The sequence below is a fragment of the Myzus persicae genome, unplaced genomic scaffold, assembly GCF_001856785.1.
Source record: "Myzus persicae strain clone G006 unplaced genomic scaffold, MPER_G0061.0, whole genome shotgun sequence".
NCBI lineage: Eukaryota > Metazoa > Arthropoda > Insecta > Hemiptera > Aphididae > Myzus > Myzus persicae.
The window spans coordinates 103859-126131 of record NW_019102834.1 but is presented as its reverse complement, the minus strand read 5'-3'; positions in this window follow the sequence as shown (position 1 = coordinate 126131).

The window sequence follows — 22273 nt, the reverse complement described above, 5'->3', positions numbered from 1 at the left end:
ATCAAGATAACACAAGGGAAATGTTGATGTATTAAGACATTTTTTCATCAACTTGATAAAAAAAAATATATATATATATTCAACACCAACGTTACAGTCATAGACAGTTGCAGACCAATACGTAAATAATAAATATTTATAAATTTATTAAAAAAAAAAAATTTATAATAATACAGGTATTAAAGCGATCACGCAATATACATGGATTACGTCAATGCTGTTCATTTTATAGCTATGAATTGGCAAAACGGTAACACCAGTGTGGTAACCGGTGATTCAAGGTTATCTGATTATTTTACAATGCATTCAAACATTACAATGACGTACCTATATTGTTTATTGCCGGACATTCCATAATACATCATACGCGTCGTATACGGACAAACATTATAACATAATATTATACATTAGCGATACAAAATAATTATACTATATGGTTGCAATTTGCAAAAAAAAAAAATAATTATTGTATTTTGATTTGAAAAAAATCTAAAAATCTAGTACCTATATCTACCTAATTTATTACGATAATACTGCTTATTATTTGACCGCATGATGATTTTGGCGTTGTCACGCACCATAATAAACGATCGAGTGTTTTAATTTGATTTTTTCCATTAAGTGTTGCTCTTCGGGTCAGGTTATCGTTTGGAAATCAAACGCCACTGCGGTAATGGAAAATTGGAATAAAGTTCAATTTTTCTGATATATTGCTGGATCATAAAAGCTGATAACAATATTATGGCAGCATGCAATGGAATGTGCTTTTATTTAAAACAATTAGACTCGCGAGAGTGCGAGACTATAAAAAGTATAATATTCATATCTTCGTCGTCCAAAGTCAAACAAATAATCGTCGACCAATAACCTTTTTTTAAAAATAATTATTTAAAATTGTTATGTTTAATATTTCTTAAATATTTAAGCATTATGTAAAATATGTTATATGGTTTTAAGCGTGACATCAATAAATAATAAGATACAATAATTAATAAGATCAATTTTGTGTGGTAAAAGTTTTAATTCGAAAATTTAATAGGTAACCAAATTATGGAAAAAATGAATTGTGTCAAATTGGAGTGACCATTTCATGAAAAAGCGACTATTTCATAAAATATTTTTTTGTTTCACGAATTGCGAAAAAGATGTTTCCATATAGCGAAAGGGACAAATTCTCATGAAACAAAGTGGCTTATACTTTTAATTTAACGTCATATCCCCTACCGTTGAAGGCACTCACAGCTTTTTTTTTCAAGGCACAAACTAATAACTATCTACAATTACATATAATATTATGTAAATGAAACGTTATCGTAACATAAAAAATGATAACCATTCAACATTTCCATTAATAATTGTGAGCTGTGACGTATTGATTTGGACACAATATATACGTACGCGGTTGTTGTTATTGCCGAGCCGATGAATAAGAACACACGTCGGATCGATTAACATTTCACATGATAAGACGTGTATTGTATTATACCTACGTTTATTATACACTTATGTACAGAACTCTGTGGCAGAAGTGTCACGTTTCAATGACGTTTGATAATATTTTGAGTCTATAACGAGCGAACAGGCGATGGACGGGGCGATGGAAAAAAAAGTGCCATATAATATTATTTAATGTGGTATACCTCATATTATTATGGTCTAGATTATGTTATTTATCATTTTACATTATACAACTATTATACACGTCAGATGACAGAAACCCGACGTTCTTATTTTGTATCTATAATTATACGGCAAAACTTTATTTTTATAATAGGTACCTGTAGCTATTCCTATTTTAAAGCTATAACGATATAATATACAGAGTGTCTTTTTTAAGCAAGCTCACACTATTTGTATGCTTGAAAAATGCATACATTTAAAGTATGATTTATAGATTTCTTAAATTCACTCGTGGACTATATTTTCGAATCCTAGAGATTTTTAAAACACTTAGGTCTTTTTGATTATTGGTAAATCAAGCTAGACATCTGTTACCACATTAGTTTTCTCTTGATTCATTAATAAAATAAAAAAATTGTTTTTAAATGTATTGAATAGCCAAACTTAAATCACCGAATTTCGTATTTATTTTGTATGATAAGATTGTCGAGGGAAGTCTCAAACTATTTTATTCTGTATTAATTTATTCTTGTCTTTGTATACTGTAGTATTTACGCCTTTGGGGTGTTAAATAACAATAAATAAACAAATTACAACATTTTGGTTTGAATGTGACAAAGTTTCAAAATTCTATGCTCGATCGTGTATCATTGTGTCCAAGGGATTGTGTTGATCCACTATCGTCGACGGTGAAGGTAATACCACTTCAATAGGTGGTCACCGTGGTCAGTGTGGTGGGTAGAAATAAGGGTTGGTCGAGGACTGTCGCGACGTTAATCACCGACATCGTCTGCAGCGTATCGCGTTTCCGGGATCATCTCGGGATCATCAGCAGTTACTGTGACAATACTTAATACCAGTGATCCGGCAATGCACTATAGTCGACTATTGTGTGATCTACGTTGTCCAAATATCGTGAGCCCAGAGAATAGGTCGTCGGGTTGATCAGTGTATGGTGACAGTGGCAATACTATTGGAGAGCAAACGGCTGGATGATGAGCTATATGATCGGGCGCTTGTTAGCCAGTCCTTGTCGATGAGTTCTTGATCGTCCGTGAATGGGCGGAGAGGAGCGCTGGTTAGGTTAGATTATAGGATCGTTAGAATTTTCGCCGTTTAAGCGCTGGTGCTTATGGCTGGTACAGAGCCCTTGCTGGATTATCGATCGTGGTTCGGGCTGGTCGCTCTCGGTGCTGGTCTCTTGGTGTTCGGTATTTGGTATTACTAGTCCTGCATCAAATTTAAAGCTCGGCATTTTAATGTTAGTTGTAAAAACAGCAGTAAACTGTGTATTATTTGACCGATATACATAATATAGTCATGATTCTGTACGATAACCAATTTCTAATATTGTTTTCATTGTTTTCAATACATACACTATAAACCTATACCTTGTAATAATAGGTATAGTGAAAATAACGACTGTTATATTATTATTCTTGAATATCTGTACCTATATTTAAATGAAAACATTGACCATAAAATTAATTATTCCGATCGAGCCATTTGAATGCTGTACTAAATGTGAACGAATAATTATAAGTTCCTTATATTAATTAGATGACCTAAGCTCGTGAACTTTAGTATAAGCGTTGATAACGTTTAAAATATTTTCATTTGATAATAATGACCAGCCGTAGTGTACCCACTGCAGTTTGTGTTGTAGGTATATAAGTATAAAAAAAAAAGATAATTGAAAGTAGACCGAATACATCGTAATTAACTATTAACAGGAACAAATGCTACATTATTGTTATTCCTGTAGGTTAAGTGATACCTATTATACCTATTATACCTATAGATATTACCTATGTATAGAATAAATATTACTACTATAAATAAATTTCATTAAACAGAAAATTATGTTCGGTAAATGTTTATTCACAAAGTAACGTCCGTGAAAAAATAATACGCGATAATAATTTATTATGCCTAAACATAAATAAACGTTAATAAATTAAAATAATTAATATTATATCATTACAATGATAAGTGCGTTGCGTGCTTAATAATAATAATAATAATAATATACATAGCATTGATCAGACGATAACAATGATTATTATTACCAATATACCTACGAATATAGATATAGAAGCGTCGAAATCAATCGTTAAGGCTCGCGTGTATAATAGGTATAACTGCATATTATTATAATACATCATTAGTCATTAGTCATTAGTATATTTGACACATTGTAACGGTCGTAGGCCATAATATTAAACACAAGTCATAAAATATGCATACTATTACAATGTGTTCCTGTACACGTGGACCGTCCATCGCAATTTTCCATCTGCGGTTCAATATAAGACGTGTTTTTCAATTTTTTTTTTCAAATTATTAGTAAGGGAGAAAAGAGTATTGTATTGTTTAGACTTAAACGCCAGACAACACCACACAACCTTCGATAAGATACCGATTTTAATTTAGAATATGAATTATGATTCATTATAAAGAATTTTATAGTGTATGTTTTAATCGTTCCGATTTTGTTTTTTTAGTTAAAATATCAACGATCATAAAATCGATATCGATTTTGTTTTGTATTGTATTTGATATTATATTGTATATTTGTTACAGTCTTATGAATATGAACACATTGACAACTGACAAATCGCTTAAATTATAAATACGATCATATCAATTCACTTAGTTAAATTTTTATCTTTTAAACACAGTTGACTGCATTCTCTTTACAAGTTACTACCTAGCGTGTTATACGGCTAAATTTCAAGTCCGTATAAACAGATTATATTATAATTCACTATGATAAACATAGTGTCACGGGACTGTTGTAATATTTGTAATAGAAATGTGTTAAATAGCTTTGTAACCCCTTATAAAATATATGTATAATAACTAATAAGTAATAACTTAATTCACAAAATTCAAGGAAATCATCAAGTAAAATTGGTTTGTTATGAAACTACTAGAATTTTTTGTTTTGAATGCTAAAATTTGGGTGTATAAAGTATTATATTGAAAATAAAACTCTATTTAGAATAATCATTTCAATCGAAAACTGTTATTGTTGAAAATGTAACATTTTTTGTTGGGTGTGAATTGTTTTATTTTTTTTATGCTTATCATGTTTTCGAGGATAAAATTAAAAAATTTGATTCAACTTAAACATTAAGGAGAATTCTGATAGACATTTTGAGTTAGTTGATACTAGGAGGTCAACGGTACCTAAAAAACTCCTAATGCCTTTTTCTAAGTGAGAATAACTTGAAAAAGCGATTAGGGCACTTTAAGAGTGAGAATATTTACAAAATAAACAAGTGCATATAACATATATGTTACCAGAAGTAAATATGACTATAGTGACTCAATAACGATTTTTCCAATCAAACTAGAGCACTAGACTGTATAAGATATTGACTAAGACTTGGGTTGAAAACCTGCATACTTCACGGCTCCCGGGGGCATCGTCTGAAATTATTAAGAAGACTTTGTCAGGAATAAAAAATGTATATTCATTTATAATTATTTGTCATAATATTTGGTATAAAGGAGCCATTTAAATTGTTTTCAAAATTGGAAGAGATTGGACCCAAAAAGGTTAAATACCTCTAGATTTGAAAATAAAGTAAATGCGTATTATTTTCAAATATTGTTACATATAACAATATTTCCTAGGCAATTAAAATATTACATCTTTTGTATTTTTCCGCAAAATTGAGATTTAACGTATGTTATGTAGTTGATTGTTTAATCAACTTGTTGAATTAGAAACATGTATGGGTGCGTAAAGTCGATATTTATCTAATCAGTACCAGCAATAGTCAATAACATAGGTACTTTCGGGCTCTATAATATGTCAACGACCTTACAGTAACCTTACTCTAAGTAAAATATAACCGACCATCAGATACATCGGATACATATATATTGTAGGTAGATACAGTAGAAATCACGATAACAGAGACTCATTTGTTATAATAATATTTATACCCACTGCCCACACACGCGTTTAGCACGTTGCATGACATAATAATATAGTATCTATCTGTAATCTATCTATATAGTCAACCATGGTCATGATGATATTTCTATGTATCTACTATGTTACGTTATTTTACATTTCTAACTTAATTTAAATATTTCGTTAAGCAAAATTATCAATATATTATTTTGCATTAGTTGACATTATGTTAATTCAATAGTTATAGTTAATGTTAATGTACAAAACATATATAGTATACAATATAATTATATTATAATACATAATGTACAAACAGAATATTCGATTTTTACAAACATTGTCTATTTGCCTATATATTATTGTCCGTCATGCCTAGACTACTAATGATAGGTATTACTGATATTGGCTAGGAATTACCCAAATGACATAATTTATTTACGATAACGTATGATTTCAAATCATTAGATAAATTATCAGGATCAAAATAATAAAATTCAACTTTTTCAAAATAGTTGTTTTGTGATGAATTCAAATTTCCAAAATCTTTAATATTTTTAGAGTAAATTAGTTTTTTTCGTTATTTTTATTTACTTAAAACTTATCTCCTAATAAAAAGTTATATTTTTCTACAATTGAATGTTGACTAGTACCCACTTTAAAAATAGGTATATCAAATATTGAAAATATGTAATAAAATATTAAAATCCATAATGAATTGCAAGCTTTTATAAAACATGAAAATACCTAAAAATATTATTATTTCAATTTAATTTAAATTAGACTCAAAGACCCCGTTTTGACACAGAAAAAAATGTACTTTAAAAAAAAATTAAAATCTACAATTCAATATGATTTTAGTTTATAGTAAACATTTCTCTATTTGCATAATAATTGTAAGCTAATTACCATATAATTCATGATGTAACAATAAAAAATTTTTTTAAAAAAAGATACATACCTGCAATAATGAGGTATATTCCTCACACATTCTATTTCAAAAATTTTTATGAGAAAAATATAATAATTGACGAGCACAAACTTATCCCACAAAAATAAAATATAATTTATGTACAAATCTCATTTGTTATGACGACAATTGACTTGTAATATTTTAAGGACGTTTTATTGAGTCTGCCTCGAGTTGAGAAAGATCATTTTAGTATTTTACGTTATTATGTTATTATTATTTATGTGATAAATATATTTTGTAATATGGTGCATATTTTGTTTTTGTACTGCTTGATTTTCAACAAATATTCCAAATCATTGACCAAACACTATTAATTTTTTGATTAAATATGGAAATTAAAAAATAGCGTTGATTTATAGAACTATAAGTATATTGTTTAACTAACTCATCATAACTTACAACTTGGTATTAAACTGAAATATTACAGTACAATACTACAATCCAGCAATTTGGAAAGGACTGTTGAATTACCTACTAAAATAATCTGTTTATTATTGAAAATAAAATCGTAGGTAAGTACACGTTAAGTTGATTAAATTACTTACCTCCTAATCTCCTATTATTATTATGATGATGCATTTATTATTCAAACGATTGAAAAATTAAACTGTTACATTAAACTATTAATTGTTAAAGATTAGGTATATAGGTATGTGTAGTACCTACGTTCTGACATTTTTTTTATTCATACCACAGGTTTTCCTGGCTTCGAAATCTTTTTTGTTCTCCCCGAGAACAGGGTGTTTGTAAGTCACGTAGGTTTATGTAAGTAGAATGCCCTTATTATTACGCGGGTTCGTTATATTTTATTACCTAGATATTTTTTATTCCACGACATAGGAAAATGTGTATTTATGTGTCGGTAAAAGAAAAAAAATAATCCGGATTCTTTAGCCTTTTAAATTTTTGCACGGCCGAATTGATTGTGTCCAACGTAATAATAGGTACAGGAGCGGAAAATATGACCGGTGTAAGAGCCATCCAAACGAAAAAATATGATCTTGTTAAGAAGTAAAAAATTGGAGTTTCCCAGAACTATTTTTATGGGTTTGGTTATAGGTTAACCAAAAACATAGGGGAATTGGAATATTTTAGTAATAATACTTACACTTTTTCGACAAATTGACTTTTTTTTTAATTTGATGACATTTTATTTAGATAAGAAAGTTTAAGTTGCATAGAATTGGTTCCATAAAAATCCACTTGCTTCGGTAAAAATATATTAAAAATGCACACAATTATTTTTTAAGACATTCAAATTTTTAAACTGTGAATATATTTATATTCAAACAATAGCTAAATAATGAACTAAGTTATTTTTTTTTAATTAAAATAATATTCATCTAAGAAACTTGAAACTTTTTTTCTTAACATATTTTATTATTTCCTATGAAATGTATTATTTACACTAATTTTAAGGTATTTGTATTTCATACCCTAAACATTTTCACACTGTTCGCCACAGGGTTGACCAAAATTTTATCTAGATAATCATAATAAATAATATAGTAATATTTATAAATATTATGTATTTGAATAATTTAAATTTAAAAACAATCTTATTCCAGTACAAAAAAAGTGAGCTTACGTATACCAGTTGTATTATTATTTGATTTGTTATAAGTGAATAACAGCAACTAATAATATCATATTATGATTAACAATTATTATTATGCAAATCTAGGCAAGTAAATGATAATGTTTAACTGAGTAAAGTTAAGTTGATATAAAACATTTTACAAAGTTTAAAGTTAATAGTTATCCTACTTTTTTGAACTCATTTAAGTTAAAAGTCGGATAGCAGCTTTCAATAACTAACTTATTAACTTAGGTAAAGTTACTTATTTATTTTTCTTTCCATATAATTATAAAATAGTCAGTAATATGGTTTAAAATAATAAAAAGTAAATGTTTATGCAACATACACCATCAATAATAATTGTATTATATTTATTTTTTAATTATTTATAAATTAACGTAACTTGGGTTTAATTAAAAGTAACTATATATATATATATAAAGTTTACATTAATAAAATCAGTTCAGTCAAAAATTAAGTCAAAGAAAATTAAATTTATAAAATTTAAGTTAAAAAGTTTAAGCTTGTGATTATGTAATATAATATGTGAAAAGTTGGGAAAAAAATCGTTCAACCAAGGTACTATAGGTATTATAATAAAAAAAAATAATTACACAAAAAGTTATATAAATATATTATAAAATACCCTTAGAAATATAAGATGAATCAGAACGGTGATCTACTCAAAATATTGTATTTGTATAGGTAGTTACAACCTTTTATCATTCAAGTAAAAATGTATTAACATAATTATCCATTACAAAGATTTAGGCGCGGATTGGAAAAAAAGTCCATTGAATGCTATACATAGTTAAACGATACTGCCCCATCCCAAGAGCTTAAAAATATGATAGATTTTACTTAGCACTTTTTTCAGAGCAAGTATTTAGGTTAAAGGACAAAGTATACCTATTGCGTGGGGTGCTGTAGCCCCAGCACACCAGCCGTGACCTATAATATACTTGAAGTACTTGGAACCAAATAACTAGTAGATCAAGATAGCAAAAGTTCTTTAGTATTATAAATAAAACTTGCTTGAAACAAAGTGAATACCTAGCTTTACCTATAAAAATTGTTTAAAAAATACAAAAACATTACTGTTAGTATTTATTTTGAACTGGGCTCAATGTTTATACTCATCTTATACACGAAATTAGTGATTAGTGATAAGTGATAACATATTATTACTAATGTTGACTCAGAGTTCGAATGAATACTAGTTACCATAGGTCCAAGCAGTTGACTGCTACTCGCCCACTCTAAAAACGAGGTTAACCCGACATTTTACAAACGATTTATCGCTATGAATTTACAAGCGATCAACGATAGCGAAAATGCCATGGAAAAAAAATTAATAATTATTCATTGTTTCATTTTGCCGAGGAGAACTAGGAATTGATTTCCAAACAATACTATTCATCTAACAATAGTTGTATTGTTAATGATTTAAGTTACATGATATTATTTAATTTCGTAATTAGTGCACGTAATTAATAGGAGCTAAAATAAATAAAATATGCACCGATTATGTTTTCAATTTGCATACATAAAACATATGAAAAAATTATTAGTGAATTGAAACAATTGTTCATATTATTCCAAACTACTTATTATACATTGAAAATTGAATCTCCTTTGAAATTTGAATCAAGTATTTGCTAATTGCTACTGATCTTTAAAATTAATTTTTTTGAAACACAGCTTGGTATTAATTCAATAAAGATTTTTTTAATAAACTTTATGCACAAGTATTATCTTTCGCCTATCTATCACAGAGTAATACAATTGATGGTTATTTATATATTTTTTTCGATAATTACAATTTAAATCGAATTATTGGACTTAAATACAATATTATGATGCTATTTTATGTGGGTATACAAATCACCTAAAAATTAAAAAAATATTCTATTTTATTTAGATGGAGTATGAACAATGTGAAATTTTAAATATTCATTTCTTATAAGACCGTCGATTATAAATATATAAAATTAATCTGTTGAAGAAAACCTTTTGCAAATATTTGAAATACATTACATCTCTACGGAGCCCCGAGACTCGTAATATTATAAATAGTGTACAAGGTTATTCGAATATAATAATATTGCGAAGAATTTAAATTGTCATAATAATACAGTTGGAGTTATGTATAATATCGTTGCGTACACTGGATCTACGGTAACAGATATTTTAATTTATAATATATTTCAATGTTATTTGAACTTATTACATCCATCCGGCCGGCTATTTTATTACACATCAAGACCGTGTGGCGGGTTAGGTGTATCTTATTATTATTATTATTATTATTATTATTATTATACCCAATAAGAATTCATCTCCGTACACGTGTATTGTTCGCACAACATTATAATAATATTAATCTGTCGATCGCCTCAGAAGATTTGACCTTTGTCGAGCCGTATATTGTCACCGGTGTGCACTGTTACCGAAATACATTAAAATGTACACAATATATGAGACTTAAGAGTGGGCGTATACGCATAACGCACGTGCCGTTGTACAGCGAGTATCTGTATCATAATAAACCTTTATAACGAGATAAAGACGTACAATACAATGGATCAGATATTTAATAAATCAAAATATCGAAAACCAGAGGTAAACTACCATAACTACGTTGTTATTCACAAACGCTGTACATAATATTGTGGTTTGCAGAGAGCTTTGAATCACGGCATCGCGATAAGTAATAGATAGGTAAGTACCTGTGTTTTTTGGTTATCAGTTGTTTGGATTGAAATCGCATAAAATGTCATATTTTAACACGGGACGTTATACGAGCCCGGAGAATAATATTATTAACCCACCATTGTTTTTTTCAATAGTTTGATAGTTTATTTAATTACGAGGCTATAATAATTATTTTCTGACTTAGTTATATTATTTAGGTAATATACCAGTATTGAACCAACATGAGTTTCGCTACCGAAACAAGAGTTGACTGATGATATTTTTTTTTGTTTTTACATGAATATTTAAACACACTAACATATATATATATAATCCAAATAATTAAAATAAAGCTATATTATAGTAAAGTTGAAATATTTTCAGATTTCAACGACTTGTTTCCTTTAAGAAAAATTTAATTTGTCATAATATTACATTTTACCTATACATGGCCTATTCCTACTCGGTAAAGCTCAATTTAACTTACTGCCTTTTTAATATTACTTTTAACTTATTATTTGCTAATTTACTTAGTAAATTATACATATTTCCTTTGATTAAGGATGCCATTTTCTTATACATTTGAAGAAGAAATTAATGAAATAGTATTATAAACTTTTATTTTCATCATTGTACTTAACTCATACGCATAACCAAGCAACTTTTGTAAAACATTATTTTTTCTTTTTTTAAACAACTTAATACAATTTTATCGTCATTTTCAAAGATCATTTTATTTTATAATCCATGGTTTGAATACAATAGGTATCTAAACTGTTTGAAAAATTAAAATACAATAAAGTATCTGGATAATAGGATCATAATGAGTAGGTACCCCAATTGTTATTTTCTCTCAAATTTAACATGATTTATTGTCAAACTAATTCCTTTAGTATTTACTTAGGTAAGTGCATCTAATTAAAATTGTATAAAATAAATAACCATTAGTATAGAAAATAATATATTTTTGGTGTTATAAGTTATAACTTGACCATTATAAAGCTAAGAAGTAAGTACTGACTTTTTCCTTTTCTGTAATGCATTATATAAAAAATAATTAATAGTTTATTATGATGTATTACAATATGACTAAGTATTTATTAACCTATTGATTTTTGAACATTTTCAATTTGGATTATTTCTGTTTTCCAATGTGCCATACAAAAAATTAAATATTCTTTTAGTATCTATGAACGCAAGCCCCTAAAATTCATAACAATCTGCGAAAAAATACCAATTTTGGCTTATTCCCTATTACTTGCACATCGTCTATTTTATCAAACAACATTGATTTTGAAGGCTCTACATTTTAAATCATAGTCAATAATTAAAATCAATCCTAACACGCAAAAGACAAGACAATTTTAAATTTCCTAGTTTCGTTCGACAATTTTAATTCATGAATAGTAAAATTTTGATATTTATATAAGCACAATTTAAAAAATAATAATTTAGATACAATGTAATTTGTTACAATTTTTATCACGTATTGTACCAATAATTGTCATTGCAATGATTATTGAAACATTTACTTTTAGAAAAACTGCTATTTTTATAGTATAACAAGTGGCGTTTAAAATTCCATAAGAGTTGTGATACAGGAACTACCTATTACTTTAAAGCCAAGTGTCATAAATCTTGTAAAAGATGTGAAAAAATGTGAAAAAATGTGGAGGACCCATTCAAATGATATTATTATCTGACCCATCCACAAGCTCTAAAGAATACGTAATAACCATTTACAAAATAATACACTGAATATGACATATTATGGATAGTGTTTGACATACTACCTACATTTACGACCAAACTCCCCAGTGGGTTAGTAGGTCAAATTAAATCATTTGAATGGCTTCGCCACTTACCAGCATCATTTCAACGATTTTTGACTCTTTGTTTTAATGCAAGTTCGCTCGGCCAACACAATATATTAAATTTCCTGCGTATATAACATGCATATTATCTAAAAAAGTTGAGACTCGCGTCGTACTCCACTTGTATAACTTTTTAGACACGAGCGGTGGATTCGTCAACTACAGCTCTGGGTGTACTTGGCCATAAATTCAGACCTTGGACATAGAATATTTGATGTACTATTTCATATTTTTTGGTCAGCTTAAACTAGTTTTAATTGATTATTCATCATTATTAATTAATCGTCATATTAACTGTAGTAAAAAAATCGTTTGACTTAGGTTATGATCCAGGATGCCAAAATTCAGAAAATTTACTCGTGATAACAATAATAATTATTAATTACACATAGTTAGTCATTAATATCTATAAAACAAAATTTAACTAACCATTATTTTAGACTTAATTCATCAATGACTATAGCTGATAGGCAAACCCTATCAGTCTTTTCTTACAAATTGATAATTTTTAGGCGATAATAATTAATAACTATGTTAGTTATATTTTAATTATTATACATACTCATACACAGTTTTTTTTTATACTTATGCTACAGATCCCAAAATAATGCCGTTACCTCAAGTAAAATAGAAATTAATTTTCCAATGAATGGTTTTTTAAAACTTTATTTTCAAAGTACCTATCAATTAATATAATAGATACTATAAAACTGTGTTTATATATTTTTTAAATTTTTTTGTTACAGTATAAGCTACTTGCCTACTTATATGAGAAACGTATTGTTTTCAATTTCCAATCCTTTAGGTATAAAAAATTAATATCTTATTCATTTTTAACTATAGGTACAAAATAATTTGAAACTTTTCGAGATTTTGACGAACACATAAAAAAAGCTCACATTTAAAAAAAATCTAGAGTTTTAGAAAACACTTACATGTTAAAGTTTAAAAAAAAATGTATATACAGATATTGAACCGATATTATGATATTTACAAAGCTATTGCTATCCTCTTGAAATTTAAATTATTATACGTATTATTATTATATTACCTATTGTTATCAGTAAACGCTATTGTAATAAACTATTGCCGTGAAGTCAAAGCTCGTGACAATGCTGACAATAACTAATAAAGTGATAACAATAAAAAGTACAGCGAGTGTATAACATAATATTATTATTGTATGCCAACTGCAGTATTCCGTTGCCCTGGTTTATGCGGGGACCGATTTAATAAAATAATATTCGAATAATAAATATTATATTGGCCGGATTAGCATCACTGTCGCGAAAACAATACCACCTGTAGACATACCTATACAACTATGATAATGTTATATTATCCAATAACGCAGACTACGTTTATATCTCTAGCCGTATATAACAACTACGCATTGAGCCATAACTGCAATTATTGCTATCGCGATAACCGCAGAAGGACGTCTTTCGGGTATTATGGCGAAGATATATCGCTGCTCGTATTACAATAATAGTGCAGTGATAATCATTTCAAAGCGAACGGTATTGTTCTCACAAGTTCGTGTCGTCACTCACTTCTACAGAAATCTGTCTAAAATCAATGTACTGCTTTTTTCATTTTGAAATACTTGCAGTCAAATAAAAAATATATTGTATGTCTAGTGTAAACAAAAAATCTAAATAAACGGTTCAAAGTAACGACTATAATTAAAATATCTTAACATAACTTGTAACTGTATAAAAAGTTCCAGACTCGAAAATTCTATATCTTTGTATTTACAAATATTTTAAATAAACTTAAGTACACAATTGTATATTCCATTTGAATCAGCATTGTACCTACCATAGATTAAATAAAATATATTTATCAATAAATAAAAATAAAAATTTTTTTTACAGTTGATTAACTCATTTTATCTGTAAAAGTACAAAATCTTTTCTTCGAAAAAAATTGTTTCGAAATTATTTATGTGAAAAACGTCAAATTCTTGGCCAAACAGAGAAAACATAAAAACTATTGTGTTGTCAGTGTCAAATTTTGTTTTGGTGAAATACTTAACAATGTTTGAATATTTCATGGGTACTTATAGGTAGGTATTTGATATGGATATGTTACACCTCTGATGTGAAAACTCAAATTGAAAATATTTAAATGCGTATTAATTAACATAAAAATAACTTAACAAAAATATAGATAATTCTTTAAAAATATTTCGTTGATTTAAACATTTTTGACTGTCAAAATATTTTATTTAAAATGTATAGAAGGTTTTCAGAAAATTGTCCAATTGTTTTTGATTAGCTTGATAATCGTTCTACTTAAAAAATTCTCTAAACTTTAGATAGGTTTTAGATTTTGAGCAAAGAATGACGTTATTGACGTTAAAGTGATATGTGTTTTTAAAAAAAAAAATTTTTGTGTCCATTGTTACCTTTTAGAACAGTTAAAATGTTTTTTTTTCTTCAACAGCATTTTTTCTGGTAGGAAAGTGAATCTAGTTGGTACTTCGGGGGTTAAAAGTAAAAAATTCCCGATATATTTCTAAACCGCCAGGAAAAAGAAATGAAAAAAAAACCACTACTCACGAGGAAAATCTATCCAGATCTTGTTATAGGTATGAAACCTTCATATAGCTTTATATAATCATTGATAAAAATGGCTAATTGTGATATACTGATGTATAGATGTATATATAAACGTCACCAAATAAAAAAAAGCGGAGAAGTGGATTTCGCTCTGATGTACAGTATGTTACAAGTGGGTCACTGTAATGGACTGTGTAAAATTTGAATTCAAATTTATAAAATAATTGTACAGGAAAAACGATTCTGAGCGGAGATGTTCTATCAGAATATAATATTACTTAGTCATTTAGTATATTTGATGATATTATTGTTATTAATTACAACAAAATAAGAAAATTCGCCATAAGTTTTCCTACATTCTAAAAACAAAAAATAATTACAGGAAAGTCATATTAATTTTCTAAAGTTAGACATTAGATATTCACCTTTTAAGTAGATTCACCCTTTAAGTAAAACAAATTCTCATACATAGATTTTCTTATTTTGTTCTTCAAAAAATAATAACCTTTGAAACTTGGAATTTTCAAAATATTTGAAGTCATTTTTATTCATAAACATTTAAAATTAAAATTTTTTTTTGTTAGGCCAAAATGCTTGAAAATTGATTTCAAGGTTTCTCATTAGTAATTACAATAGCAGTTAAAAAATTGTTTAAAGATCCTATATAATTTAAGATTTGTTTATAAGTATTAAAGTTCAGACTATCCCGAAATTCATTATAATTTCGATAATTTGAAATTATTTTAATTTCTAACAATCATAAACATTTTTTTTTATATAACTAAGATTTGAAAATGTTATAAAATATTTCTCATAAGCTTGCCTACTTTTATCAAAATGTCTATCGAAAATCAAACTACAAGTAAATGTATAAAATGTTCAATTTGTATAGCTATAAGGATTGAAAATTTAAAACAAGGTCTCACATAAATAGTTCATTCTGTAACCAAAAAATTTTAAAAAAATATGAACACTGTTTTATTTATTATTTACAGTTTAAATTTGGACGAAATTACATATTAAAAACAAGTACAACGATTATACTTATTTTGTTGTACTTAAAAAATATTATTCTTGGGCACTTTAAACCTTTAGAGTAGTTATGTTATTATATTTTATGCACCAATGACATTTTCAAATGCAATTTTTTCGACAAAAATGTATTTAAAGTACCGTAATACTGATGACTAATAGTAAAATAATTTACTTTAATCACAATAATATCATGAAATATACCTACTTAGTAGTATCATGGGCTGACAGATCGTCTCCGCTTAGAACCGTTTATCGTATAGGTACAATGATTTTGCATAATAATTCTTGATATCATTGATTTTAAATATTAAAACACCTATCTGAAAACATGAAAAATATAATGTGTGGTTGTACTGTGGTAGGGTCATATTTGATTGACATCTCGCACTGTCTTGATAACTTGATACTCTTCATGTAAAAAAGGTAACTTATTTTTAAAAAAACTCCCTCCCCCTTAAACAACTCCTTGTTCCATATCCAGCTATGCAGAACTGCTTTGTGACTATGTCACGCTTTTGTGGTATACAGTGTAGTACCTACCATGATGAATTAAACCATTATACAAAGTAAAACCATTAATAATTGTCTAATATTGTATTATTATAATATCAATGGTTATACGTTTAAGAAAACTCGTAGTATCATTATCATAACAAAGTGCATTAATACAGTTATCGCGAATCAGGACGAGAAACGTTTGTGTTGTATATTATTATGATGTTATAGTATGATATATTTATATTTCATAACATATATATATATGTGTGTGTGTGTGTGTGTGTGTGTGTGTTCTTGTGTAGTTTTAAATAAAAAAATTACCATTTGCCACTGTAGCACACCGATGAATGCGTTGATTTGATTGCCTACGCCCACAGTGGCGGCCAGTTCATTAGTGGCATGTATTATAGATGCCATAAATAACGTCAACGCGGCGTCAATAAATTATTAAATTGAGTTATAGGTAGGTACGCCGTATGCCATTCGGTAGCCAGTTTGGCTATATTGACATGTTGTTTTTTTGTCTTTAATTTTTTTTTTGAATCACTACGTGAAAATTGCGAGTGGAGCATGAGAGGACTCAGTCCCCGCCTAAAATTGTAAGCACTGGTCTTCTTAATGTATGCGATGATTATATTTTATCCTTCTATAACGTCATACTTGCCGTTGTGTAGCATTAGAATTTACATAATACCTGGTTACATTATATTTTGAACGATTTTTCTCTGAAGTATAATATAGGTACTTAAAATATGCAAAAATATGCAAGATAGTATGTCGTAATTAAATATGCCCGTAAACAAAAAAAGCATACTACTCTGCTGTGTTTATACTATATATACATCCAATATGGCAATATCTATAGATATTACTACGAGTCCCTATCGATCTAACTATCTGAGTTACCTACATATTAATTAGGTATACATAATACACATTTGGTGTATACCTATCTATGTAGTGTAGTGTGTTCTACCGTTTTTAGACACAAATTATATATCAATGTGTATATTCTCTTATGATTTACATGTTTCTAAAATACAATGATACAATTACTACGAATCTAGGAAGTTGCAATACTTAACAATAAAAACTAAGAACAAAAAGAGGTGGACAGCTCTCCTGTTTAGTTTAAGTAGGTGTCGAACGTGTATCATAAGTATTTATTTTAAATAATTTTAAATTTCCATAAAAGCAACTTTTATTTGGGATCTTGAATTACATTTTCAAATTGTTTGACCAATGGCTAAACATATTTAACAATACTTTAAAGTAAATAAAATAAAAAAAATTCGAATGTTTTTGGGCTATAAATAGTTTAAAATTAATCTAAATAATTCGAAAATATCAATGAGTATTAGAGAAAATGATAATTTTAATTACAGTGACGAGTTTCAAAGTTTTACGATTAATATTCTTCGAATTACATTAAAAGTTAAACTTAAACCAACTGTCATTTTACGAGAAAATGTTTTAAGTTTACGAAATTACAACTTCAAACGCTTATAAGAAAAAAACGATTCTAAATTTATTTTAATTGTAATTTAGTTTCCAGTATTAAACAGTTTATGAGGAACCTCATATTACATTTTCCAGCTTTTGACACAGGTTCAATTTTTCATCAACATTAACGAAGTAAAATCAAAAATTTAAAATCTCCGTAAATATTTTAAAAATTATGGCAAGTAACAAAATTTTAATATAAATATTTAAATTGAATATTACGTATTTACGATTGTCCGTTACAGCAATATAAAGATATAGTTTTTATTGAAAAATGGTTTTCTACCATTTTCTCTAATGAACTTAAATTAGTTATTAAATTAGGATTGTTTTACTTTTGAATACAAACTAGTTCCGATTTAATACCAGAAATCAATGGTTCAATATTGAAGTATTTTTACTCCACCAAAAAGTAGTGATAATCGAAAAAAAATTAAGAACACACATTTTTTTTAAATCAATGCATTTTACTGCTCATTTCAAACTTAAAAGTTTTATAATAAAACAGTAAAACAGTAAACATATTAGGTCTATATAACATTGAAACAAAAATAATTTACAAACTTCAATATAAATTAACTGTCTGAATATTGACGTTTGTCATAAGACACTTTATTAGTATTAGGTGAAAATATATTATAGGAGTAAATAATAATAAATGATAATGGAGCTAGGGATCTGAAGGGTTTTGAAGAACTTTAAAAAGATAACTGCATTTACGGTCGGAAAATCAACTTCTCAATAAAGTACCCGGTTCAGGAACTTTAATCCCTGCAAAGCAATTTTAAGATCAATCAGAGAATTTAATTCAAGTTTAGATCAGCATAATCACGTGGAGTACCTAAATCGTAAACTAAGAAATAACCTAATAAAAATCTACAGCGAAAATTGTAGTTGCTACTCGACAAGCTGCAGTATGTGCACTTGAAATATAAGTACCCAACTATGCTCTATAGTGTTTGGACGGATCAATAATGTATACTTAAAACATATTAAATAATATATTAAGTGCGATGTACTTGCACTGTTATTACCTGATATACATATAATATTGCATTGCGTGACATTCACTGCGTGTGCATATAATTTAAGAATATTGTCGATATAATTGGGCGTGAAGTCTTTGGCGAGCGCAGCGATCGGCTTTTACACGCATAGGTGCAAAACAAATTTGGCGGTCGGCCCCCGCACACATTTCCGCCTACGATTACGAGAAAAAAATCGCTCTAGATCCGCATCACACGAATCTGACGAGCAATATTGTGCTTTTGCCGATACTCAATACGCTCGTGGGTATATGTGCCTATACATTATCATAATACAGTATAATACCCACATCAAACGTATCGACGAAAATAAAATAACGGTTGTACGTAAAATATCGAAGCGCTTAACGACAAAACGCTGTGGACCTCGTGCCTCGCGTCATCGTACCGCGTAACCTTCGGCCGCCGCGGTTGCGTAAAATGACGTGGTCACAGTCGTAACGATTCGCGAATATTCCCCNNCCCCCCCCCCCCCTACTCAGCCGCAGTAATCGGACACAAACCGATAGGCGGGCAGGTGGATATTATAGAGGTAGGTACGAGAATAATCAAAATAATATAGTAATAATCATCGCTAGACGTCGGCATCGAAACGCGCGAATAACGGTGAATACCACTATGGTTTGGACCGCGATGCGTGGTAGGAGGACCTACCTTTAAAAAAAAAAAATAAAATACAATTTCGGACTTCTTGGTGCCGCTCGAGAGCACGAAAAATCGCGGTCACGGGCGAGGTTTGTTCGTGTATACATTATATATACTGCACCGCACACATGGGTTATAAAATATTTTACGTGCGCTTACTTTGCTAACGAAAAATAAACTGTTACCGCACACGTACAACAAGTGGTCGCTCGAGGGCATAACGTCACATAATATTATGGTACTACTATGTAGGTTATGCTATGGCCTATGGGTAAGATGGGACACCACTTAATTTATATATTTAAGGTGATTATTAATTTTATTTTATTGAAAAAACAAATAGATCCTGTATGTAAAATTATAATATGTAGTTTTCAATCGGTTTTGTTATATTATTATCATTTAACAAGACATACAAATTAATTTTGTCCCATCATGGATTATGGCCGAGTTAAGAGGTTAGGTCCATTTTCATAACAAATACAACTGACTTCATATCATGTAGGGAATTAAATGTTTTTCAAGTTTAAAAGCAATTTAAAAACTTTAAATACAATAATTGATATGCATATTACATTAACATTTATCAGAAAAATGTGAGTTGTAGAATTAAGTTTCAAATATAATGTTTAAATGATAACATCTATTGTTATATTTGCACTCCTACCGGGTGGTCCACAAGGGACATATATTTTTTTTAGTAGTGAGTTTTCTGGAAGGTTTTCCATCACCCGTTTGTACATTTGACCGTTGTGGAAGAAAGTTTTCGAAAATAAAAAAAGTATTCTTTTCGGAAAAAACGCCGAGCTATAAATATTAATATAATAAAGAAAACATGGTTTCTCGTTTGAAATAAGTAAGAGGAAAAAAACGTCCAATTTACGTTTAGGTATTTTTCACTATTAAGATACGTACATTTTTTCCGGATATCGCACAAAAATGAATTGAAAAAATGTGGCTGCCTGACACTTGGATCACTCTGTACGTGACATATACGTGCATAATGCGTTCACGGCGACTGCGTTTTTACGAGACGTTTAGAGAATGCTCGGATGATCGGGCGCACGTGCAATAGTAGTATTGGTTTGAGAAAAACGTTATGTGCAAAAAATAAAAAATAAGAAATAAACCCGCCGAAAATATTTTACCGTTAATCGGTCCCATGGTCCTACGCTATTAGGTGACTACGATTTCGGTCTAATACAACCTTGGATGTTTAGAAAACCACATGGTTAGCGGTAACAGTACATGTAACATAAACATATATCTATATTACTGTTGTAATGTAGTATACATTGTACATAATATATAACACATACATTATACAATATATAATAAATAATGTTAATGTCCAAGTTAGTGTCCAAAAGTAAAGTATAGTATTAAAAATATATGCGTTTGAAAAAAAAACACTAAGTATGAAATTAAATAATAATTAAAAATTATATATTATACTAAAGAATCAAAAAAATACGTACTGTAGTCATAAAAAGGGAGATTGGAAATCAATAATCATTTGCTTAATGATTTCATGTATTTGCATGGCAGTATTATAATATACACTCATATATAATGTAAAGTCAGTAATTATTAAAATTAATTTTGAGTACCAATATGGCAGTATATTCTATATATTACGATTAATGCAGGAATTGTATCTAGCATAAGATAAAGTGATCTGATGTTAATCAGTGAACTATTGGTGAATATTTCAAGATATTTTAATTTTTATACAATTTATAAACATTTTTAAATTGTAATGACTGAAAGTATATTTCACACTCTCGTAACTTACATCAAAAATAAAATATCATAAAATCGCCAAGTAACACAGGGACACAGGTAATGTGCTTAAATTAAATTTTAATAATTGGATTTTAAAAGTAACTTTTAGTGCTTTAATAGTTTTATTGTTGTTACTAATATATACTATAAACCAGAAACCACTACATAGATTCACAATATATTTTGTTTTGTGCATAATATTATTATTGTTTTTATAGAAAGACAAAAAAGAAAGATATTGAAAAAATTCAAATAAACGGAAACGGTTATTAACATGTGTTTTAAATGTTCTTTACTAAATGTAAATACTAAATTATTGACCATCGAAGTGTTGAATACATTATTTCAGAATTTCAATAAAGATCAATGCAAAACAGATAGGTGTACAAACACAATTTTATAAATTACCATAACAAATTATACAATCTGGCACATGCGCACATGAATATTAATTTAAAATCTAGCAATAATAAAACTACCAGATAACTTAGTCCAAACTTTTAAGTGATATTTAAAAACAACGAATTGATAA